This window comes from Strix aluco, chromosome 1 (assembly GCF_031877795.1).
Source record: "Strix aluco isolate bStrAlu1 chromosome 1, bStrAlu1.hap1, whole genome shotgun sequence".
NCBI lineage: Eukaryota > Metazoa > Chordata > Aves > Strigiformes > Strigidae > Strix > Strix aluco.
In genome coordinates this window covers 128695967-128723145 of record NC_133931.1, presented here as the reverse complement: position 1 = coordinate 128723145, position 27179 = coordinate 128695967, and the positions used below count along the sequence as shown (strand labels likewise).

Sequence of the window (27179 nt, the reverse complement as noted above, 5' to 3'; positions counted from 1 at the left end):
AAAAAAAACCACCACATTCTTAGTCACTTGAATGAATAAATTTGTCTTGCTTAGAAAAAAACACAAAGCCACCCAAGTAACCCTGTTCAGCTAAAATGTGATGTACAACTTTTTCTTAAACTTACAAAATATTTTAGTATCTACAAATGAAAACATTTGTGAGTCTGGTATCTTTCCTACATAATGAACAGAAACTGGCCAGTTCCCAAACAGCCTCACTTGCAGAGGTCATTCAGGGTAAACAAATGCAGGAGAAAGGGAAGGTCCCTTCCTGCACGTGGAAGTACTGATTCGGAGATGCTCAACATTCAGCATTTCAAAAGAAGCAATGTAGTATTTGCTTGTACAAGCTGGAAAAGTATCTTCTAAAAGAAGTACCTTTAACTTTGGGAGGAAACTTCCCAGACTATTCATCCCACCATGATGAAATGCATGTTACACTACTGGTAGGCTCATGAAGAAGTTTTCGTTTTATAGCATACAAATTAGCCAGCTACTACACTTCCTAGAAGAGAAAAAAAACATGTAACTTTTGGCCTATGCTCTTAATGCCAGGCAATTCTCAATCTCAGAACAGGGTGATGTTTTATTAAAATTTTCCCCAAGGAAAAATCAAGGTGCTGTTGTGTCAGCTTTTTATGCAGCAATTCAGCAGCTGAGCATTTTCATTAATTGAGTATGATACTGGTGATGATTCTTTTCTGCAGTCATTGGATATGCTTCGTTTCTCCTCCAGATGGTCTTCTCCCAAGTCCGCAAAATCAGCTGGGAAGCTGATGTCCTTTTATAAATCAACAGCCATCTTAAAAGTAACCATGATTTCCTGACATTTTCAGAATATATTAACAAAATATTGGGGTCAGTTTTCTCATTAGGTGTTTTGGCATTTTGGGGGGTTTTTTTGTTTTGTTTTGTTTTTTTTTTTTTTGTTACATCACCAGAATTAGGCTAGTGAAATTACCACTGATTTGACGAAAAAGAGAAACAGAAAAAACAGGGGAATCATGCCCCAGGTCTCTATCTGGTACCATGTTCAAATGCCTTACCTTTTTGGGAGTGAGGAATGAAATTTCACACTACCTAAACATGCTGAGCATTGCTCTACTCCAGATGGAGGGAATCAAATCCCAGCACTGCAGCAGGGGCAGACATCCATCCCCTGGAATAAACCACCCATTGTGACATGGGACATCAACAATCTGTTAAGAGTTAACATTAACCCTGAAATTACCATTGAGAAATCTGAACAGAGCCAAAGATAAGATTCCAGAAATTTCAAAAGCTCATCTGAATTTAGCCGTCTTTCCCTCTCTGTGAAATCTGAACATCTTATCAGTTTGTTGTTGTTATTTTCCCCTCACCCATGTAACATACGAAACAACAGTTGACTTAAAAGCAATACCTGGTGCCACTGAGGGTTATGTTTTCACTCCTGGTCAGAATCTAGAATTAGCTTTATAAACACTGTGTAATTGACCTGTGAGGTTCAATAGCTCAGAACATACTGAACAAAGAGCTTAGCAATATTCAAGAAAGGATTGAACATAATGATTAATAGCCTCTGTAACTAGACTAAAAATTGCGAGAACCTCAATCTTCATGCTCCACGGCACAGACTTATAACCAGCTGAGATCAGGAATAAATTTCTGCCCACTACATTACTGTGAAGTTATGTGCACTGGGAATAGTTTACAGCTTTAGAGACTTGCAGGACCTTCAGTTTTTTCCATTGGTTGGAAAGCATCTACATTGCTCCTTAAAGATCTTAGAAAGCAGGACATTCCCAGGGAAGTACTGCCTAAATTGAAACCATTTCTGGCAACCGTTCATCTCAACCCATTTTTAAATTTTTCTAAAATGGTGAATGTTCTACAATATCATTAGAAAATGACTCCAGAACTTCACTACTCTTCTCTGGTGATTGGGAAAAGAAGCCATACCACACACACACCCAGACACACACACACAGACACACACAGAAAAAAAACCCAATTCCAGTCAAATTTTCAAAACTTATTTCTGTTAAGATAGGACAATGCTGTGTTCCACTTGCTCTACTTTTTCTTTCCCCCACCCATCCTTCCATGGGCTGGATTTCTTATATGAATTATGCTTTCTGGCACAACTGTATATGGCATTCCCACAAACGTGTTTTCCTATTGTAGGGCAACAAGTTGGAGTTAGAGACAGATTTGGGAGCCCAGGAAAGAGATGCACAGGGCACCTAAGATCTAAGCTTCATGCAGCAATTGCCTATTAACTTGGGGTTAACACTGTACTGGTACTTCCAAACCCAATAATTTGCAAAAACATTGGTTTTCATTCAGATTGTTTAAACGGGTAAGAATTCTCTCTAGTTGTAGCATTTACACTGGCTTCCTGGTTCTTTTCATCTTTAACTTCAAACATTTAAATATTTATTACTATTTTGAACAGTTATCCTTCCATATCCATTCCAATGCAGTCAAATTTGCCATAGCTTGTCACGGGTTTTTGCAGTCCCAGTAATATTTCATTATTTACTACTAGTCTCTGAAATCTTTCTTGGTTACCAAAATCTTTCACACACTAAAGGATACTGCAAGAGAATGACCAATTCTAGCCATTTTATTACTAGCATAAATCATTGGAGTATGGAATTCTAGCCATTTTATTACTAGCATAAGTAATCGGGGTTTCTTGATTTTATGATTTGAATTAAGATCATGTTCTCAAACATGAAATGTTCTCCTATTGTGTAATAAATAAAAATATAAATGCAAAACACACCAAATATATTAAAATCATGAGGTAAAAACTACAACTAAATGAATCACAAAAGACAAGTGGTCAGGAAGAGCTTCTGTTGTCATTCACTCTGAAAAAGTTAAGTCCACCATATAACAAGAAATTATTCTTATGGCAATAAGGAAGACACAACAAAAGCAGAGCAAGAATGGGGTTTTTTTATGCAGTCAGAGACCAGGGCAAGCTATCCGTCACTCTCAGCTGGGAAATCTGAACAAGAACCTTCCTGATGCAAGCCAAGACTATATTAAAGTGACAAGACATTTTAATATTCCATTACAAAGGAGAAGGTGCAAAGCTTGAAGCCTAGGAAATAGCATCTAAAAATGTAAAGGGAGAATAAAGTAGAATTATTAAATTCATATACATATTCAAAACAGGTGAGCCAAAACATGGAAAACATGACAGAAACTGGCATCTGTTACCGTGCAACAGAGCACTAGAAGGAAAGGAGGACATGAGAAGGAGAGTTACCAGAAGTTGAAGGACAAATATCTAACGATTTGATTTTCAGTTACTTACAGTAAGGAGACTGCATGACTCCATGTAAGATGCCTGGTACACTCTCCTTTATACAGGTGAGGATAATAAAGTATCCTCACCTAAGTGTGGTGAAAAACAAAGTCTTAAGGGGGAAACTGGAACTATTGCAACAAGAAACAAGAGCTGCAACAAGAGCCTCACAAGGTTTGAGTACACTTAACTGGAAGACAGATTGATAGACTGGGCTCTGCAACTTCATTGTGCAGCAGAAGCCACAAAACCACCTGAATGCATCTTGTTCCCTCTCTAATTCTATGAAAATTTCAGTCAAAACCCATAGTATCCATTCCCTTGATGGTGCTGTGGGCATAGTTAAACTTGTAGGGCAAAAGATAAATATTAATTTTTTTAAAAAATACCCTGATTCAGAAAGGTCTAGCTTAATTTGGATGCAATTATGGAAGCAAGATTTGCAGAACACAGACAGAAGAAACACCACAAAATTAAGAGAAAAATGTTTTTTCCCTACTTATCATTTGCTACATTTTCATGCTTTAAGGAGAATAGGATAAAAGAAATACTTTAAGTTCTTTTTTGTGTAACTGAAGAGATGACTCAATGAGTTTTCATTATTTATTCATTTATCTTTATGAGGGAATTTCTCCCAAGAGACCAAGACAACCCTCTCAAAGCTGCTCTAGCATAATACAGGATGAATAAATTAACAAATTCACTTCAACAGTTTTCAAAACAGATCCACGTTCTGCTCACATATATTCAACTCTACAAACCCGAGAAGCAAATGAAGCCCAGCTCATGAGGAACAAGAACAAGCACATCAAGTACAAGTACATACGCCTTAAAGCACTCAAGCTGCAGCCCCCAAACATTGGTACAAAAGGCAAAAAAGTACCACCCTCCCTATAAGAGAGAGGGCAAAATACATCATTATAATGTAGGGAATTCTGGAAGGTCAAAATCACTACTTGAAGCAAGATGGTCTAAAGGAGGAATATGGAGTTAACAGAATTGTATTTGGTTTAAATAAAAGGTTAGAACAAGGCTGTCTCTTCTAGTGGCCAGAAAAAAAGGCATGAAACTGCAGTGGGTCCCAGTTCCTATTCTGGCCTAGGATAATTACTAAGAAGAAGGTGGAATGTTTTATCTGGAATTTCTTCAGAACAGCACAATTGCCCACAAGAGTTTTGGTCCTACTATGATTCTGATGCTTCAGTATCATAACTTGTTTTAAAAAAACCCACACATTAAAAACTACTTTCTCAAATGAAGAAGCTGTTCAGCATTCAAACTAGTGGCCAGAGCTTTGTTAATCATATATAAATACATAAATTTCATAATATGTTGCAGAAGTCATATATACATAGACATGCTGCACAGCATCTGTGTAATTAAACTACATTTAGTGCTGAATATTTGCCTGCCACTTAATTGGTAAATGGAAAGAAGGTACCTGCAACAAAACAGCCAAGATCACATATGTATTTTCATGTCTTACATCAGACTTGCAAATGTACAGAAGAAGAGAAAGCAATTTTCCATGCCATAAACCAGTGATTTCTTGAATAACTTCTCTGTATTTCTTGAACCACTCAAGACCAACACTAGGACATTTTTTGGAAGCTAGTAAACCACTGAGGGGAATGAAAGCCTCAGAAAGCAGACAAAATGTTCTGTAGTTTATTAGCTGCCACAAAGTGCATCTCTGGTCCTTACCATTTTGTACTATTACAGGCTATGACAGCAATATATTATTATGCTCACACACACAGAGGATAAAGTTAAGCTACAAGTTTAATTCTCAATGACATTTACATACAGAAGCCTTGTTGCTTTAAATATCCGTAGGCATGTTCTATAGCTTCCCTTCACCTCAGGATTGTATTTGAAATGCAAAGCAGAGCAAGTCCGTGAAACTAGAGATGGGATTGGGATTAATTCAGAATTCTTTTAAAGTTTTCTAGTCTGACCCAATCCAACTGCACAAAAATCACTACAGCTATTTCTCCATTTTGAAGTGCATGAATTACTAAAATACCATTAAATTTACAGTAAAATAAAGAGCAGTTCCCATTTTAGAGCAGTGGAGCTGGTTGTTGTGTGCATGCGGTTACTTCTCCCAGCTCTCACCACTGTGACTGCCACTGCTTGCTCCTTTCCTAAAAGAGAGAGTTTTTATTTGCCCTCTTTCCTCCTCCTCAGAGATGCAGTTTTACTGTATGCCACTTGGACTAACAGGCAGTAGAGACTTCACACTTGCAGGCCCTTGCCAACCACTCGTTAGTATTTTCTTTGCTCATTTTCAAGTGGAAATGGCTGTTACAATTACTGGCACCCAGACAGATGTTACAGTCACTTTGGCTAACTACAGAATGATATTATTAACACCTATTTCTCAGCAGCAAAATGTCACTTGCACTGCAATAGTCCTTCCTTCAAAAGGAGCCATCCATCTCTGTAGAGTAGTTAATAGGTTTTTGGCTGCAGAGCCCCTCCGGTAACTACAGGCCAGCAGCAGAGATCAGAGCCGGTCTAACAAGCAAGAGCTGCTGCAGTAACCCTGCCCCAGTGCAAAGCAAAGCTCTCTGCCTGAGAACCATCCGGGTGGTGCATGGGTTTGGCCATCACTTTCCAGTGAAAATTCCACCCCACGGACGAGCTTTCTCCTAAATGAATTGCAAATTATATACCCATGAAGTGCCAGCTGGTATTGTTTCTCTGTAGTTTTCCTTTGGTTTCCCTCTCTCTCCCCTCAATTAATACAACAATATTCATGCCCTGTCGTGTCTTACTGCTTAATTATGTACTTTGCAGAACACAGCTTTAAAAACGAGACTATCAAGCTGGAGGGGGGAAGGGGGAAGAGCCGGACAACCAGATGTGGAGAGAGAGAGGAAGGAACAAAGGGCATTTTGAAAGGGGAATGAAAGAATTAGGATTTGTGTGGGGGTGAAGGAATGGAGAGACAGAAACAGAACAAGAAGGTGCACATAAGACATATTGGTTCAGTCACTTTATATTAAATTATATGTGGCATTAAATAACGCATCTTGCAGTTATTTAACATGATTTTATAAATACTTGGAGCTGTTTATTACGAGATCTCAACCTGCTCCCATTTCATGAAGCAATAGATACACACTTCCTGCTGGCAGAGAAAAAACATTGCATTATTTTACAAAAGCGGGAAAAAAAACAAGGCAGCTGAAAAGATATTGGCAAATCTTCTGTTAGAAGGTGTATTTTACTTGCATTAATTAATTTAGACTAAAAGATACTACAAAGAACTGCTGAACCAATATTTAATTCAGTCACAGTAAGCAAGACAGTTTTTCATGCATCAAACTTTCTTTCTTTATCCAGTATACTGCTAAAAATTTATTTTGCATATATAGTCAAGGGAAGATACTTAATGAATGAAACAGTAGCTGTTCTGTCTTCTCTTACAACATGATTGCTGTACATGTTGTTGTACTGTACACACAGGGACTCCCAGAGCACAGTTCTGGAATAAGTTTTGGGTGGGACACAACTATTGAAAACTAAGAGCTTTTCCAAAAGCATTTAGGCTCACTCTACTCCTAAAATATCCTTGCAAAAATAATTACCCGCAGTACATTATACTTTGTAGTGTCAAAGCATTTTGTACCAAAAATTTAAAAATTTGAGAGGACAATGATTTTTTCCACTGGAGTTGTAAAGGACCAGTAGAGAGCTTCACATCCCCACTAATCACAATTTTACATCATCACCCTCATATCCAAAGTGACCATTAGGAGAAATTGAGCTTTTCTAGTTTTCCAATTTGTACAAAAACATTTAGAATCCAGCTGTTGCTTCCTACCAGCACCAAGTGAGGCTGTGGGCAAGGGGAGGTTTATTGATCATGATGAGTTACTGTCTCTGTGTCATTTGTTAACTCTCAAATGGCGGTATAGCAGCTGGAAATAGGACATCTTTATACTTTCCCATATATCATGGAGAAAAAAAATTTTCTGAGGGTCCCAGTTCCCTTTACAATTTTGAAAATCCTTTAACCAGTTGCAGTAACTTCAGGTGATCTGGTAGATAAGCTAGCTGTGTGTCATATATTATGTGATTACGATGATGATCATCATCACACAACTGGTTCTCAGAATTACTGTGTAGGCAGCAACTCTCCCTACTTCTGTATGGGAGTGGAGAATGATGTATTCTACATCCACTTGAATTATATTTGTAAAAATATTTTGTAGGAAATTTGCATTGATCTACCTCTTCCGGCTTCCCATACCATATACAACGGTCTTCAAATATTATTTGCTCAACTTGATTCTCCTGTATTGAATGCAGACAGAGAGGGGTGTAATTTCCTTCAGCCTCTTGCTGGTACTAAACACTGAAGGAACAGCTTTACAAATGAAAACAAAGACTTTAAGGCAATTTGTAAAACAGAAAATAATGTTCTCTTTGGACAGCAGAGCTAACAGAAGCATTGACTTTAAGCAGCCGTGCCCTTAGAAGTAAAGCAATGAAGGCCTCTATATTTTGTAGCAGGAGCCTTCAATACCAAAAACAAAACTCAAAGAGAGCTCATTTGCTTGCCCACATTTTAATTTAATATCCTCCAACTCAAAGTCACTTAACTTCTCACAAATGATAGTTTATTCCACTGCCCTAAAGAAGGCCAGTAGAAGTTAAAGCTGATTCATCAAAAGAACTGTTTCAGTTTGGCTTAAATCCGATTAAGAGTTAAACAGCCTTTACATTTTCTTCTGACTTACTCTTTTTTTATTACCTAGCTGTCTTTGTGAATTTTAATAATTTAAAACACCTAATGTAACAAACATGGGGGGGGGGGGGGGTGTAGGTGTGTGATCATGAAATTTAATGCAAAGGAGCCCTTTCAAAAAAGGGGATACTCAACATTAAAGTTCCCAGTAGTAAAACTGTGTAAATTTGGCTAAATCTTCAATGCAAAATTCAGGATATGTTCATAACCTCAGAGAGCCTCACCACTAGGAAGTTTGCAGAGTCCAAAGCTATACAATGCTGATGTCCTTTGCAATGCTGATGTCCTTCCCAAACAAGCTTTGCTGAACCATGACTACTAATCAAAAACCTGGTCATCAAATGCCATATGACTAATCCTGCCAAAAACAGCTTTATCAAATAGGTTGTCAAATGCTTTAACCCATGCTGTGTCTCACATTCTCCATGAATTAGTCGTCCTTTTTGTTTGTTTGTTTTAAGAGACTTGCACAACCAAGAACAGAACGTACAAAAAAATACCCTACAGAAACAAAATGGCCCTTTTGCCTACCAATTACTGCCATGACAACATTTGAAATCCAAAGGGGATATAAGCAGGAAGAAAGAACTGCCCCAGAGACTGCAACTATTTTATAAAGCAGAATGAAAGCATTCATTTTCAACAAGAGATTTCTATGGCTAATTCTTTTGTTTTTAAAGGCAGTCCCCACAGTATAATATACCCCCACTGCATATCAGACTTTCAAATGTCAAAAGGCCATACTTAACTAATCAAAACAATATACACTGGACACAACTAAGAATCTTCCAGCTTTCTCAGTCACAGTGTAAGTTTTAATTCACATTAAACTCGCACTCTGTCAGCCAAATACATGCATGACACCTGTTTTCAGGGCTCTATTATGTCAGTAAGAAAAATAATTTTATAATAAAGAAAGTGTCACTCCCATACAAAATCTATCTTATCACCCTATAGTAATGCATCAAATGACAAATCCTGACTCCTGGCAATAGCTGGTATACATCAAATGCAATCCCAGTTCATTTGAATAGCCTTTACTGACAACAGACAACTTAATATCTGTTTTTCATACTAAAGCTTTTTAAATATACCAAATCATTAAATTGTGGACTTGATATATTTTTAAAATTCACTCATCCTTCCCAAAAAAGTAACTGCCAGAAAACAGACCTCCCTTGCATTATTTTTAAAGGGATTTATATACTAAAAAAACTGCTGCAGTAAAGCAGAAAGCAAACCAAACATTCTTGCCCAGACAAAGAAAAAAATATCAGTTACTGAAATTGGATGCAGCAGCTCAAAATCTGACTTTGAGAGCTAGAAATCTGTAAATGGTTGGGCTAAAAAATTTCCTCAAAGAATGTGTGACACATGACCACCATTAGATATACTGTTGTTGTTTAGCTTTTACACTTCAGTTCCAATCTGACTTCAGCCTCACCTAGCTGTACAGAAAAGAGAAAAAAAAAAAAAAAACACAACAAAACAGATTTATGCAGACTGGAGGGGTTTTAGTTCTACCTCATTGTGGCATTAAATACATGCTTGTAGTTAATACATTTCATGCTCTCTAAAGCCATTGCCTAAATGTGGAACCAGATGTATTCAGGTAGCTTGACACTCGAGATATCCAAGCCAGTTCTAAACTCCTCAGCCTAGGAGACTTCCTGTAAGACTGACAAACCCACTTTCAAGAAGTTATAAACATCAAGAGAAACTGTGTCAAAAACTTCCAGATGCTGTTGTTGGGTTTGGTTCCTTCCCTGGGATGGCAGCAAACCAACCTCTCAGCCCCCCAGGCTTCACACTTTGCAGTGAGCTCTGCCGTGGAGTAGTGGTGGTGATCTGTGGTGTGGTAGTTATTTTCAAGTCTGATTGCAAAACAAGTATTAGAAGGCATAAAATTATAAAAAAAATAAGCTTAGGAAAAAAGGAGTATGAACTTACACAAACAGGAACCTGTTCAGTGCATAAACAATTATTTCCATATATTGCCCTTACATCAAAAACTTTCCAGGCCTCTTCATTCCTTTGTCTTTTATTCTTTTCCTCTACTTACAAACCTAAAGCAAATTAAAGTGTCCTCATTTTCATACCAACTTCCCCTCCTTTTATCTGCATTCTCACATACCCTTTACCTCTATTAAAAAAAAAAAAAGTTTTCCATTATGAAAAACAAAATACAATGCTTTTTATGTATCAGGTACTGCTTATTCAAAATAAGCAGCAGAATAATTTCTTCAAAACAGATTTGCACATTTTCTCCTTAGAGGCTATGTAGCCTGATCCCCAAAATTAATGCATTCATTTGTACAGAACATGGGTAGGTACACATTTCTATAACTGGGACTTAAACCATGAGAACCTGATTTCTACACTGATGTATGCTAACTTTTTCTAAAAAAATCTTTTCTGTGCCAGTGGTGGTAGCTTAGGTATTCACAAGTATTTTATGTCTATACTGTAATAAGCTTCACTACGTGTGTGTGTGTATATATATTTATTTATTCTCACCTAGATCTCCTACCTAAATACTCAAAATGTGTAACACACTTAAGAATAAAAAAAAAAAAAAGATATATCTACGATACATGCCAGGCACAAATTTGGCAGAAATTAGTCTGGGATAAGTAAAAATTAAAACCAAATTTTGATTGTACCTTTTGATGAGAAATCATATCCTCAAATTCAACAGCAGCATAAGAAAAACAGCCCACTGAACCACCATGTCCAAGAATAATCAATATCTCTTTTGCATCATGTAGTTACAGTATGAGACCCATCTTAAAGAACAAAGTTAAAAGATACACATGAAATACCCATCAGCTCTAAATACATTTTGAACTTCCACACCATTACAGAATAGACTTTGCAGTAAGAAATACTGTGCATCGAGCTACTGTTGCTCAGAGATGCTCTAAGGTAATCAAAATATTTTGTCAAAAAATGTGAAGAATTTAAGAGCTTAAAAACACTTAAGTGTTGAAACTGGCAGGTAACATTAGTTACTTTCAATCCTCCTCCCCAGTCATCTCATAAAAGCAGCTGGAATGAAATTTTATCAATTCATTCAAACTAACCCTATATTAAAAATATTTTAATAAGTATAGAAGTACCAAAAAGTTCAAACAATTACCGCAAAATCCAAACACTATGGTTTTGGGGAATTCTCTGAATGGATTACACCTAGCACCACAAGAAACTCTGAGAGAATACATAAAAAGACATATTTTTTTTCTCACTGCTATGAAGACTTAAAGAATGCAACCAGTTTCTTTGACCTTCTGCTCCTGCTGCAGAAGAGGTACTCACCCACCACAGCCCCGGCAGGCTGCTCCGCTTCGACCAGCAAGCAAAAGGCACTCAGCTCTTCTAAGGACTAATTTTTATCCTAAGTGCCAGTACAAACCAACCAATAAACCAAACTAAATACATAGTAGACAAGCACAGAGAGATACAAACTGCAGAAAGGAAGACACTTCCAACATCGCTGCACCATCACCCCTGGTTATAATGCAGTAATCAGCAAAAAGTAACAGCGTTTGTAATCATAGTTTTGTGTTTCCCAGTGCCATTTTTTGCTTTCAGTATTAGAACAAGAGGAGGGACCTCAGCCAAATTATTTTTTTATCATCTGGATCTTAATGAAGTCTATGTCCCTACTTGCTGTTAAATTACACAGATTAGTAACACATGAGTAAAATAAATGCAATCCTTCACATGATTAAATTTTAAATTACCACATCTGAGAAGGAAAGCACAAACAATGTGCATTTGACATGTATGGAGCATTTCTTGCTCAGGTTTGAAGGCAGGACTTCAGTTCAAAAGCCTTTACCTCTTCAGACAACATAGTAAGTTATTTAGCAGGCTGCTATTACAGACTTCTCAATGGGAGAAAGTACCTTCTAACATTGTACGAATACTGTGGCAGTGAAATACAGGAACAAAGAATTATCTGGACTTACAATTAGTCAAATGCTTTTGAAGTTGTGGCAACAGCTGACACTGCATAGATGCACACAAACTAAGGACACAAAGGTATGCACATGCAGGCTATAAGCCATCACATTTCCACACTGACATTTAGATTCTGCCAAAAGTTATTTTAGAGGGTCCTATATCTTGCAGCTCTAACCACAAGTTTATCAAATACCTATGACTATGACTCATCTGTGCAGTTATTAGAAAGGGGATGCTTCACTTAACCTCATTTGGAGTATATCCCGTTCATCACAACCCCACTTAGACCAGACACTAGTTTGCAGCTGCATACATTTGTAATGTGTTCCTATCAGGTGCTTCATGCACATCCCAATCCTATGGCTAACACCATTTTAGTAGTTAATCAATCAAGTCTAAATGTTCCCAAGTTCAAAACCAGCAGCTGCTACGGGTTGACACAGATCCAGCAACGAGCTATGTGTTTAGGATTATGTACTGAATTCACCTCCACTTCTACAGATGCTCACAGTGCTATGCAGCAAGGGTCCCAGCACCATTTTTCTGCACCAATTAGTTAGCTTATCAACTGAAGACAGCTCAGGGGACACAGGACTGGAAATTGAACATCAACGTAAAATACTTTTCCTAGCAATGACTGGTAGAGGCAATAAGTGGCCTTGCCAAAACACAGTGTGCATCTCAACGCTGCCTGAATGCATTACTGTCCAAATCAGAATGAGAAGCAGATCATTTGATTAGCCTGATCGGGGCGGGGGCGACACTGCACACAACCCCACACCACAGACATGGAATGCCTTCAGAACAACTCACATGTATCATGAATGTGGCATGTCAACTATTGTTTTATTTGGAAAGATACCTGTTTTGATTCTACTTCCCTTAATAACACAGTCTCAATATTTTTCTTTAGTCTTCAAAAGAAGGCACCGATTTGATATATCGTTTGCTTGTGAGACTCACAACAACAGAATCACAAGAACACCTTTTTCAGAGTAACTTCAGTAAAGCAATAACAGCTCCATTTTGCTCAATCCTTGCAAGCAATTCAGAGGCAATTGCTTTGGACAGCAGAACAGCAACCTCTGGCATCACTCCCACCAGCTGCCTCCATTCACATGTAAACCACAAAAGGTTGGAGGATATTTTTCCTCACAGACTTCTCCATGAATGATATGACACAATTCAGAAAGGAAAAACCCAGAGACATGCTATTGAAAGCCTCTCTACATATTCCCAACTAGTACCTCAGCTTCCAAGTTTTCCCCATATTCTCCATCACTCCCTGCTGATTCTCTTACTCTGGCAACATTGACAGGCTGGACACCTTTTTTATTTTTTTTTTTTTAATTCTTCTCACTCTACTTTCTGCCTTCTGTGCTGGTACAGCAGCTTTTTCCTATTTGTTTTCCAACATGCTGAGCACAGCTATAGGAGAATCTGCTTAATGCCTCGAAGTATTGCTCACTGATGGGAGAAATAAATGATAGTGTCTTGCTCCTTCTCCTTCCCACGCATTATTCCTTAATAACGCAAAACAGTCTTTACATCGAAAGATAAAGCATTCATACGTCTAAGAGGGGTCTTGGTAATGCTACAAAACTGAAGGAAGTGACAGTAAATATCTCCAATCATAGATTTTCTCTGGTATCCTTCTGCCATGTAGAGTTTATTTGTACAGTTTGCAGAACTACTTCAGCAAATGTTTTTCTTTCTGAGCATGCAGAGTTCACTTCTGACATTCCCCAGAAGCAGAGCCAGAGGAAGAAAGAAAAAGAAACATCTTGGAACTCCCACCCAGCAAGGCTCTGTCCCACCCCTACTGCCCTCAAAAATATATAACCACTATATTCTGGGTACTTTCCAGTGACAGAAAAGTACTCCAATCTGTCTCCCCAGTTTAAAAAGATGGTTATTTGTGCTTACAGGGAAAGAAAGAGTGAGTACAAGCAGACTATCCATTCATTTCACTGGCATATCCTCCATAAAACCTTAGCAAGCTTTGGTTTCATCTCGTATTTTTGAAGTATGACAATTCACAAAATCACTTGTATCCTTTGATTAAAGAACAACAAAACAAAAAAACATCAGGGAGACATTAGTACATGAAAAGTGTTGGACAAGAATATTCATGCTTTTTGATGAATGATGAGAGCTTGAAAAGAGTAATCAACCTTAAAACACAACCAAAAAAACTTGGTAACACATTCACAAAAACATTAAAGCAGCAGCGCTTATCTGTAAGACTGCTACCTAAAACCTATAAGAAAAGAAACAGTAAAATATTTCAAGAAGAATTTTAAGTATCACTTTAAAAATCACTATTTTGTAACTATTTAGTTCCTTCCCATTTCTTGCCTTTTGCATACAAAAGCTACTGGTGGGAGTGAAATAGAAAATTATATCCCTCTGCATGAAGCACTTCAAATTAGAAAGAGTTCAGAAACTCAAATTCACTACCTTCCCTCACCAGATCTACCAGAGACAAGCTCTCAGGACCACAGCTAGTAGGAAATGAGACTTGTGAATTGACATATTGTCACTCTCTTCTCCCTGAATCTCACCCCCCAAAAACTAAGGAAAGCACTTTCTATTTATATTGACAAAATGATCTGCTAAGAAAACACAGATACCACTGATGATCAGTCAAATTGCTGATGTCATTTATAGCCTATGTTCATATACTACCTTACCCACAATAAGTTAGTTAACACCTTCCTTAGATCACATTTTGAAAACTGATAAACTTTTCCAGCTCTTTGTCTATGAAGACCTTTTTCTATAATACTGGACACCGAAACTGCCTGGAAACCACTAACACATGTGCCCTTCTCAACTTTTGATCTTGAAAGAGAAGTCAGCCTTTTCTACCCTATTAGAAAGCTCCACATTGGTTCAGATTTAATTTCTAAGAGCCAAGATGTCTTTTTTCCCCCTCAGTATCCTTATGCACCCCAACATTAACTCATTCAGAAGTCTACTCACACTGTACTATCTATACATTACTGAATAAAGATGCCAACAAACCTTTAAAAACAGCCCTGCTACAATGGCTTGTGTGCAGCTTTAACACATGGATTTCTGATTATTCATGCATGTTTTAAAATTTGTTTAACTTCCCTTCTGGGCAAAGGTCCTTCAAATACAGTCAACATTTCTTTCTCATTAATTAATGGGAGCTATTTTTTACTTCACTATTATTTGAATAGTAAATGTTGACATACATGCAAAATGGGATACTATACAAAGACACAAGAATTCCTGATCTTCTTCCTAGTGCACTGAACAGAAAATTGTCTCTTGTCAACTGCAGCTCCCAAACTCAAAACAATTCAGGGAGTCATTCTTCCTAGTAGCTGGGGTGTTGATGTTATGTCACATTCAGAGCTTCATGTCAAAAACCCTATTCCTAGATCAAATGACATTTCTGAAGTATTTAATCAAGATATTTTTTTCTTATGTACGCTCACAGAAGCATTACTAACTTCTGCTTTTCCCACTTTTTACCTTGTGGGTAATAAAATTCTGATTCACTTCATCTGAAAAACTTATTTTCAAGAAACATGATATTTCAGTAGACTAAACCAAATCTAGGTTCTGTTTAAATTACTTAATCTCCTTGTATTTCAGTTCATCGTCTGAAGCGGAGGCAGACCATTTCTCCAAATGACTCTTCAAGTTTCTGTTTGCCAATTTGACCATCACTAACCCCTCTAACTCAGCTTGTAAGGATCCTGATCCTTTAACAGGTATCTGAAGACATCTGTGGCTTTCCCCATTCTCTCCCCCAACACTTACACTGATAAAAGATGCGGTGTACTCACTTCCAGTCACCCTTCTTTCTTTCTTCTATGCCTCTGAGAGATGTAGCTACACAATATACTTTCTCTTCCCCTTTACCACAGTTTCCATATCAATGGCTGTGTAAAAGACTCCATGTTTTTGAATTCTCTCTTGAATGCAAGTCATTCAGCACACTAGAATCTACTGGGAAAACAAGCAGATATGAGAGTACAGACATGAGATACCATTATGCCAGAAGGCATGAATGGGTCAACTGTTTCTCTTTTGATCTGTAAACAACTACAGAGGTCCTGGACAAAGTGGCTTTGCTAGACAAAGGACAGGAAACTAGGACACCGTTTCCTAGTCTTTTCAGTGTCTTGAGACCTTTCCTCCAGAGCTGCTGACTGTCCTCTCCCAGAAAAGAAATCCTACGAAGATTTAGAGTCGGTTACTGCATAGCACTCATGCCAAGAAAGATACACAAAGATAACGTCCAACAAACTTCCAGGTCACACCATGAAACTCACTATAAAAGTGTGATCAGGATATAAAAACTCATACACACACCATCTGTCATGACATTAGTAAAGTTATACTATTTTCATTTTAAATTTAATATAAAATATATTAGGAAACAGCAGTTATTAGCAGAAGCTTTCAGGTGCCACCTGGCAGTTAACACCATTTGGTATCATTATTCACTTGTCACTAACAGCAGAAAACACTTCCTTCAGAAAACCCAGCTGTTCTGGGAAACATGGTGCCCTTAGAGCTGTCAGAGCAGGAGCTCTAGCCTCCAGAGTCCTCCACAGTCAAGGTTAATGCCCTTTCAAAGCATTTATGTGCTGCTGTTCGTAGCAATGCAAATTGAAAGCAAGGTAAGGCATACTGCCTCTGGCTTGGTGGAGTTAATTTTCTATGGCATTGCTGTTTTCATTTGTGACCAAAACGGTGTTGGTAACACACCGATGTTTCAGCTGCTGCTGAGCAGCGCTTGCACAGCCTAAAGACCTGCTCTGCTTCTCACGCTGCCCCCTCAATGAGTAGGCTGAGGGTGGGCAACAGATTGGGAGGGGACACAGTCAGGACAGCTGACCCCAACTGACCAAAGGGATATTCTGGGACACATAATACTATGCTCAGCAATAAAAATTTGGGGTTTGATCTTTCCAAGGCAGCTGTTGCTCAGACACTGGCTGGGCATCGCTCTTCCTGTAGGAGGTGGTGAGTGATTGTCTTTGCATCACTTGTGTGGTTTTTTTCCTTCCCTTTACTTATTAAACTGTCTTTATCTTAACCCACGAGTTTTTCTCACTTTTGCTCTTCCAGTTCCCTCCCCCATGACACTGCAAGGGGGAGGGAGCAGGCAGTTGGTGGGTGCTTAGTTGCTGGCTGGGTAAACCCACCACATAAGGTCTCCTCTAAAAAGCTATAATGTAAATACATGTGCAATGTGAAGTTATGCTGCTGAAAATATAATATGTCTGTTACAGACAACAGTTCATTTTCTCCACTAGTTTAAACACTCAATTTCCTGAAATGAAATAGCAGAAGTACTACATTCTCAAAATCCAAGTATGAAAATAAAGTGTTTAACACATAACTGCAAGGTACTGTGGGCATACTTAAAAAAAGAGATTCTGTACTGTGAAGTACTTTTAGGATTTCCATCTTTAGGGTTCAGATCCTCTGTTTACAAGAAACATATCTCTGAATGAAAGCTATTGTGAAGAGCACAAAGGAAGTGCTGCAAGTACTTAAAATAAATTTTAGTAATTAAACAACCAGAAAAAAAACCCTGAGCAAGTCTAGTACTTCTTCCCAATAATATTGCAACTATAGTTCTGCTCCAGTGATATGTAAATATGGGCAACTACTGTGAATGATAAGGTTTTTGTGGAAAGAGGCTGCATGCCAACAGAAATGCACATCTATTTTTTTTTTTCCCCCTTTTTTGCAGAAGAGGAACAAAAAAAAAAAAAAGAAGAGAGCTTATAAAGTGAATCTTTGCCTGTATTTTGGGCTTCTGTATTTCTTTAAATTCAGAGCAGAACTACAACCCCTCCAGCCTCCCTTGTTTTCTAAGTATTTTCTACCAGATTTTTTCTAAATTATTCAATCGGGAGACAAAATGACCTACTGAGGTCCCTTACAATCTAAATTGTTTTATTATTTCCTTTCAGGTGAAATTTTCATATGTCACTTTTCTACACAGAGCTATTTTATTGCACACTTACGCAAATCCTGAAATTAATGGCAGGGCTGCCAGACCCCTAACGATAGCCATGCAAACAGCATCAACACTGCAAAAACTCTAACACTACACAATGAAAATAAAAACTAATTTTCCCATTTGAAAAAAAATATGCTGACTGAAGACAAGCAGTACTCTGAAGCATAAGAACCAACATAAAGCGAAGAGGAAATGAAAGTGATTCCACAAAATTAGACCTATACAGTACAAAACCTAAATTGACATATACAGTAGCCTGTGGTACATTACTATGAGAGCTACAAGCAAGACAACTGAACTCTCATACACAAAAGATTCTGAAATACACATGATAAGCACAACAGTAAGAGGTCAAAATGCATACATAATCTTTATTAGATAGAAAGCATTATTATGTCTCAAGTCAAGAAATAGAAAAATACAGAAAATCGGGCTGGACAAAAATTTTCCACTTTTTTGCAGGAGCATAATGGTTTCAGGAAAGTTGCCATTAAGAAAGGAAAATCAGAGCTAGATCTGCCTCCTCATCTCCATAAGAATATTATTATCTGGTGATCACAAAACTCAGCTGAGCTGCAAGATATGTATGCTGAAACATCAGCTTTTCTACAGGGTTGGATCTTCTGTAAAAAAAGGACAGAGGAGGTTTTTGATCCTGTTACAGATAGAAAAAGCATCTGAAATCTCAGTACTTTGAAGGATAGATAAAATGTTTATTTCCCAGCTCAAAGAGTAAGGCTTACTACACTTCCATAGCAAAGGAGCCTTTTACTCACAACACTTCCCTGATGTTAACCAAAAAAGCACACGCACACATACACAAGAAAAATGCCCACAGAGATATCCAAGCTTGAAGGAAACAGAATACAAACAAATTAAAGCAACAAGTCCCTGTAGTCCCATTTGAAAATACTGTGCAGGAAACCCAAGTTGTAAGGTGAAACTATTCCGACTAGGAACGGAAATAGAAAGTAAATGTTAACAGGAGCTGGAGGAAAACAGTTTAGTTGTAAGTTATATTAAAGTATTTAAGAATTATTAAGAAGGCAGAGGAAAACTTCATAATAAAACATTTGCTTTTCATTAGTGTTTTTGTGAAGTTTGTAAAATCTCTAGAGAATGAAGTCACATTTTGAATCCTATGTGAGTAATGAGACATCTTCCCCTCCCTTGAAAACACCCAGATGCCTTCCCTATACTCCAGTTTTTCTTCACTGTTCTTTATTCCCCTTTCTTGGCTCCAGGCTATTCTACAATGGATTTGCCAGCAGCTCTAGAGATTAGGTGGCCTTCTAAGAGACAACTCATTTCAGCAAAAAGAATTATTTTCTTCTCTTCATTTATGCCAGGCATCTGAGTAAGATAAATCATAAACAGCAAAAGATGAACCACTACAAAGCTATGACTATGTTTGGAGTTTCACCAGCAGAAATAGTATTGTTTAACAAAATTATCCCTAAGAAACATTACCATGCCATTGTGATTTTTATGTGTCCCTAGCTCTGAGCAATAAAATCCAAACATAAGAATGCAAATATTGGATGAAACCACTCAGCCTGGTACGCCTTCTCCAACACTCAATAGATAAGCTCTGTATTTTTTGTTGAGAGTGCGCACATACTCTTCCTGTGAGAGTCACCTCCAGATGTTTTTCATTTGTCTCCTCCTCTAACATCTGCTCTATTGTCCATACATGCTTCGCTCTCCCAAATCTTGGGAAAAAATGGCCCCCACCCCAAGCCCTGCAAAGGCTTTCACCTTCGGAACCAGCCCTGGAGCACCTTTACTGCAGGAAGGCAGAGACTGCAGCACGAGGCAATGAGATCAATTAAATCAAGCTCTCCACAGAAAACTTCCCTCTGATTTTTTTTTTTCCACTCACCTCATCCACATCATTCACAGTTCTGCATATCTGTCATATCCCCCCTCCATGGTCTTTTCCAGGTTTAACAATTCTAGTCTATTGGATTTCTCCTTACAACACAGCTGTTCCATATCCCTGTAACTGCCCTATTTGGGTTGTCCAGTTGTAGCAAAGCCTTTCCAAGAGGGACTCCAGAACGCACCTTGACAGATTACCAAAGAGAGAACGAAGAAGAAAATGGTGACCCCTTCTGTAAAGGCATGCAAAGGAAGAAACATCCTTGAGTCCCTCTACTGCCACATCCCCATTCCCTTCAAAGCCTCAAGTTAAAATCAGAGAAGCACAGGGCAGCATGTCTACGATCTATAAAAGCTGAGAATATGCTAGCAACACAGCTGCTAAGATTCCCCTCCCAAATCCCTCTGGTTAACATGAGGGAAATAATTTATATCAAGTAAAGATGGTAAAGTTTATATACAATACTTGTAACAGATAAAGACAGGATTAAATGAGTAAAACCCAACCTGCCTAACATGTATATCTTGTAGTTTGAATATATCATTTTAGAGACAGCAACTATTTATTCTGTACTTGCATTCATTTTTAGATAAAACTGGCTTGAATAAGCTTAGAATCAATACCAAATTTTCACATATATTTGAAAGCAGATTTGTAAGTGTTTCTAACTCATTACCTTTAAAGATTTAAAGTTATGCTATGAATATTTCTGATGTCTTTAGTTACTTCTTAAACATATATTTACTTAAAACCAGCCATTTTTTAAATATTATATACAGTCAAAAACTTGTGCAGAGTGAGTTAGAGAACTCATTTTTTGAGAAGCCTGAAGAAGATTTCATCTGTTATTCATTATGTTATTAAAGCATAACATAAGAGGATTTAGGAGCGGGGAAGGAAAGTGATGGGGCAAGGTACCTATGCATGCATCAAAGTTACACTTATATAGTATAAAAGAAATAGATATCAATTAGGCTGGAGCAGCATTACACAGAGACTTCACAATGAAAATTTAAGTTTGGAAGAATTTTAATTTTTTCCTCCCAAGTTCTCTGTTTTTCTTCTAAAAAACTAGAAACCTGAAAGTCTAGTTTATATGCCTGCTGCAGTTGCAAGGGACAAAAAAAACTTGACATGATTTGTACATTGTCACGTTAATCACTTCTACACCTCTTGTCAGCAATCAGTCAATGCTGCTAACGTTTACCTGAGCAATAACCATTGTTTTCAAGAAGAAAATTACTAGCTTGTGCCCATTTTTCTTACTAAGTATCACTTTACAAATCAAGGCTTTGATTCTGCAAGTACTCAAATTTTTGACATGTTCATGTATTTCTCTGGAAGCCAGTGAGGCTCTCGGCACACAAAGCATAGGACATTTCATGATTTGCAAAAACTTTACTAAGAATTTAGGAACCAAATACTAAAATTGACTTCAGTTACCAGTAATATGAATCCAACAAGAAATGCGCGGTGACCTGTTTATTAAAACTACTGACCCCATCTACGTTGCCAGAACAGCAGGTTTCTGAAATTTGTGATCGAATTCAAGAGATCTAGAAGTCTATCTGAAAAGGGAGAAAAGTAACAGACCCAGCAGAAGATTAAAGAGGGATAACAGAAAAGATAGGGAATGATGAATTTGAGGACTCTAATATTTAGGCCCTGCCTAGATCTTCCTAAGTAATAAAAAAAACACCAAAAAGCAATCAATACTCTTTTTCAAACCAATGCAGAGTAAACAATAGGTTTATAGCCCACACTAATTCTAATGAGAGCTTTATGATATTTTTAGTGGCACAGCACAGAGCTCATTAATTAGAAATGCCAAAATGCACCTCAACTGGAGTTTTGTTTTGCATTTTATCATTTGTCTCGGTTGTTAACTTTAGCCATTAAGACAAAAAAAAATAAAATCTGCTTCAATCACTCCAATTCAGTAACCCATAGCTGATTTTTCATGATGTGTTTTGGGATTAATTTTTTAGTATTTTACACAGTAATTAGCTAGTTCGGGAGCAAACCCTCTCCAGGGGATCATTAATTAATTACAGACGTGTTGTTTATTAATGAATATTCTTCTTTTCCAAAACTGTACAGCACAAGTGAACATAATTTAGTCCTTTTCTTAAAAACATAAATTAATAATAATTCTGTTTTACTGCACAATTAATTATGGCCCAGTTTTTAAAGCAACCCCAGGTTTGATCAAGCAGGAGCCTAAGGGTACCATTTTTTAGCATAATGAGCACAATCTTTTGAACTCTTCTATTGAATAAGTTTGGTGCTCAGGACAGAGCTTCATGAACGAGTTTGCAGGATGCACGCTGTCCTGCTATTAAAAATGGCAGCTACTCCACAATAAGAGCACCTAAGGGGCAATTCCACACAAATGCAAGCTAATATAAGGCAGTTTATCCCGTAAGTAAAGGGTAAACTTTGTGTAAAAAAGGGGGTAAAATACATGATGATATGCCAATCTTAGGCAGAAAATTTGAATAAAGGTATGCCACACTTTCAAAAATAGAGGTCATTCAGCCATGCTTCACTGATGTTGATGGCAGTTTTACGCACAAGCAAAAAAAGTTAGAGGTACAACACAGCCTTTTAAATTAAGAATATACCCTTATTATCATCATCAACTCACAGACTCTTTCCTAGAAATCAAGGATTAGACCCCAAACTGTTAAAGCCAGAATTACAACCAGGAGTGCTGTTGACAGCCAGTAAGATGAAATGAGTAATTCTGGTTAGACTCTGGTTCTCCAGCTATTTTTTCCACATGATAGTTCTTGATGTTAATGCCAGTTCCAGAACTGGAAACATTTCAGGAACAAATACATAAGCAGAGCAATTCACTGTAAGAAGCACTTAAAGACCACACTTTAGATCAAGAATTGAGAGGCTTCAACTAGCCTGAACTTGCTCCACACAACTCTATGTGATGTGCATTTAAAGAAGAGGTTGAAACCTATCTAAAGAGTAACTAAATGGGAAAACAAAGGAAAACAAATGCACACAGCAGGTAGTGATGGGACAGTCCCACTTCCCCTGCATTTATGGAGGAAGAACGACATGTTAAAATCAATCTCTCCCCTCCTACCCTACTGCCTAAAAACACTGTTGTCCTTCCCCCAACTTTACGAGCATCCTTTAAAAAGGGAAAACTCAAGATACGGTGCAGAATTTCCTTCATTTGACAAAGCTTACTTTTGCTCTCATGCTTTTGGCAGCAAATGTTTCCTCTTTCAGATAAATCAACAAGGAGCCCCAAAATGTCTGCACAAGTATGGTATGAAGGAATAATTCCAGGCAAAAGAAGCTTTATTTCTGTTGGAAGCATGTAGTTATTTTAGACAATCATAAATACAGGTGGTTTCCATCTATAGGTTACTCCCTCAGAGCCTGTTGCTTTTGAAACTAACCTCATGGAAGAGCAGGGAGGGGAGAAGCTTAAACACACGTATTATGCATATTAATAAAAACAAACAGCACGAGAACCCCTTTTTTTTATTCCTCATGAAAACAGGAGATAGGAAGCAAAGTTACAGATTTCTGTAAAAGGAAAAAATTCAAATGCCGGCAATAAGCTCTGGGTTGCTTGGAGTACAAAGTGTTGGGGTCTGGGGAGGGAAAGAAACAGAACGACAGCTCTAGGGGTGTCTTTGGCAGATGAGCAGTGGATAGCAATGAGCTCCTAAAGATAAGCTTTTTTACAGATGTTTCTAGAGAATCTTCACATTTGGATTTCTTTTAAGCTTTTATAAACAAGTGGTTTGAAACAGTATCTCTTACAGCCTTTATAGAACTTGGACCACAATTATTTGCAATGTACTGTATGGAATTACATATGAAGAAAATCACCTCTCATTACAGAAACACTTAAAATATTATTGGTGTTCATATATGACAAAGCTAACAATAAGGCAATTGCTTGTGACACAAGCAATGCAAAAAGCTTGAAATGGTTTGCAGAAAGAAAGCAGACTGCAATAAAGTTCATGAATCACAGGAGGGTGGAGGTTGGAAGGTCATCTGATCCAACCCACCGGCTCAAGCAGGGCCACCTAAAATCACATTGCACAGGATGGGTAGGTTGTCTGGATGACTTCTGAATATCTCCTCAGATAATGACTCCACAACCTTACTGGGCAACCTGTGCCAGTGCTTGGTCACCCTCATAGTAAAAATGTGTTTCCTGATGTTCAGAGGGAACCTCCTGTGTTTCAGTTTGTGCCCACTGCCTCTGGTCCTGCCACTGGGCACCACTGAAAATAACCTGGCTCTGTCTTCTGTACATCCTCCTTTCAGGCATTTATAGACATTGATAAGATCCCCTCCTGAGCCTTCTCTTCTCCAGGCTAAACAGTCCCAGCTCTCTCAGCCCTTCCTCATAGGAGAGATCACCCTTGATCACCCTAGTGGCTCTTCTCTGAACTCTCTCCAGTATGTCCATGTCTCTCTTGTACTGGGGAGGCCAGAACTGAACACAGTACTGCAGGTGTGGCCTCATCAGTGCTGAGTGCAGGGGAAGGATCATCTCCCTTGACCTGCTGGCAACACTCCTCCTAAGGCAGCCCAGGATACCATCAGCTGCCTTTGCAGCAAGGGCACGTTGCTGGCTCATGTTCAACTTGGTATCCACCAGGATCCTTAGGTCCTTTTCTGCAAAGCTGGTCAGCCCCAAGCATAGTAAGTTTCAGAAAACAGTGCTGCCTGGACTTAAGAGACTGAGTATCCTTTTTTTCCACAGGCAGAATTCCATCCTGTACCCAGTTAAAGGCTGTGGTGGATGACACAGGATTTATTCTGGATGTCGTTGGCACTCAGAGCAGCTCATACCATTACTGACAGACCATGAGTGCGTGTTATATGGTCCTGTAGTAAAACAGTGAGGTTGCAACTCATGAAAGTTCAGTCTAACTGCTGCCTGATTTAATATCTACATTTGAAATTTTGAAGAAGGCTAAGAAGCAAACTTAGAGTATAATTAATACATTCCCACTGAATATCTTCAATTCCATCTACGTTCTTCAGCAAAGAAAAAGTAATTACATTGTCCATTTGTTGTCTTCCTCTCCAAGAGGCCTTCTCTCTACATTTTCCACAAGAGATAGAAATTGAGCAAGGAAGATATCCATGGCATTCCTCCAAACTTTAACAATAAAATAAACCCAGTTCACATAGGTTTCCAAGATGAGGATCCACTCACAATGGAACATCTGCTCCAAAGTCTTGTCACCACTGAATCCCAGCAGCTTCCTGAAACCACCTCATGGTGAGTATTAAACATACGCATGAGCTCTGCTAGGTCTTACGGGTATCCTCTCTAAAGCTCAACTGGTGACATCAACATGAAACATCACCTCAACTGTAAAAATCTACATAATTTCCACCCCACTTCCGGAAGAATGAAATAATGAGTGCTGGCAATAAACCTATCAGAGCATCTCAATTAGAACTTTGCTGAAATTAAGGCAGAACAGAAATTTCACAAAAAGAGTCCCAGGTTCCCTGACAGTATTTGTTCATACTTTTTTTTCATAACAGTAACTTGAATTTTTTACTTTTGAAACAGCATTTTGTTGGATATCATCACTTTGTCAAAGGTCATGGTTTGAACACATTGTCTTAATGTCCATATAAAATGCATGACAAAGCACTCATTCCACACCACTGAAAAGACCTGTTCTTGAGATATAAAAAAATGTATCTACTTAGTCTAACTCATAACTGCTTAGTTACCTCAAACTTACTTTCAAAGATAAAAATACCGTTTTCTTACTGATTTGAAAGGTCTTGAAATGCTATAGCATGCCTTTTTGAAGGGCAAGCAAAAGTAGGCATACCCCTTCATCTTCTCTGACCTTCTGTCATGATTTGATGATGACCAGACACATCACATTTAACTGAGCCATACAACACTAATAACTAACTAAATAAAACTCAAGTATTTTTCCAGATGCTGTGCTCTAGTTTCTGGAATTCTGTGCATCTCCAAGGTCAGCAGGAGATGCCTGTAACCAACATCCTGTTTCTATCTGGTTTCTCACTGTGCATGAGGAGCCAAGATAAACCATAGCGCTTCTTTTTTTTCCTTCTTTTTAAAAAAAAAAAAAAAACACCCAAAACACCAAACATTTTTTTCTCTCCAAACTGAGCAAACCTGCAGTCATGAGAGACTTCTCACATCTAAACAAGCCAAGGCATGGTAAGAATGATAATGAATCTGACAAATTGAACCAGCCTCATTCTTCACATGGATAAGCTACAAAACTTTTTCTGAGCAAGCGTAGATTGCTATTTTAACTGTAAAACTGCATCAGTTTGCATCAGCAAAGCAGAGCAGGTTGGAGACCATTTAGGAAGTCTAGCTGTTTAAAAGACCAATAAATAAATGAAAGCCACCAAACCACACTTTCCATCGCTTCTGCCAGTGTCTGCCAGCCCCAGCAGCCCCAGCCAGCCCACAGATGCTCCCTTCTCTCCCTGCCCACTCCACTCAGGACACGAGCTCCCACCCCGGCTGTGCTCCCATGTCCCCTGCAGCTGCCTCAACAACTGGCAAGGACTTCAGTAGCATCCTTGTCACCATGGACAAGGAAACACCACCAGCTTAAGAACAAGGCAAACAGAAGAAAGACAAACGGTGAATATAAATAATTACACTGAGACTAAGCTATAAATGAAAACAGGCACAAAACAGGAAAATAAAAGAAGAAATCAAACAACTGTATCTGTGCCTATGAGTTAACTGACAGCTACTGAAACTGTATTTGGACTATGATGCAGTTTTTGTCACCATACTGGATAAAAGAATATAACTAAAATGAAACCGGAAACTGCAATAAGAGGACTACTAATTCCAAAAGATACAGAAGAGGCTGGACAAACCAGTCCCATGGGTGGACAGGGGAATGTGTGTGTGGCTGGTTTCCAAAAAAATCCAAACAACAAAACATAATAAAAGAAGTCCAAAAAACAACATGTGAAAAACTTGTTTCTCTGTCAGAAAGTAACAATCACTCTATGTTAATAGAGAAATGGAGGTAAAAACAAGGGGACACTGATTAAGTTCTATATGAATTTCAATACATTCTCCTTCCAACTGCTTTCTGTAACTGTCTTAACAATACAGTGAGGAAAAATGCTTCAGCTGAGAGGGTATTAACTTCAGAAAAATAATATGAACGAAAATACGCATCCTAGCCTCTGCAGTACTTCTTGCAACATACCTGGGATAACGGAAAGC

General features: G+C 38.1%; 1 protein-coding gene across 3 annotated transcripts in view; it reads right to left on the bottom strand.

The window, feature by feature from the left end:
* The window catches only part of CDK14 (cyclin dependent kinase 14), a 321627-nt gene that overhangs the window by 278831 nt on the left and 15617 nt on the right, over positions 1–27179 (bottom strand). Inside the window, exon 1 of one of the 3 annotated variants that reach the window (XM_074835248.1) lies at positions 11376–11465. The exons of the other annotated variants lie outside the window; for them this stretch is intronic. The gene's annotated coding sequence lies outside the window, so the exon portion shown is untranslated. Of the gene's footprint in view, positions 1–11375; positions 11466–27179 lie in introns of those variants that run through there. 3 annotated transcript variants of the gene reach the window in all.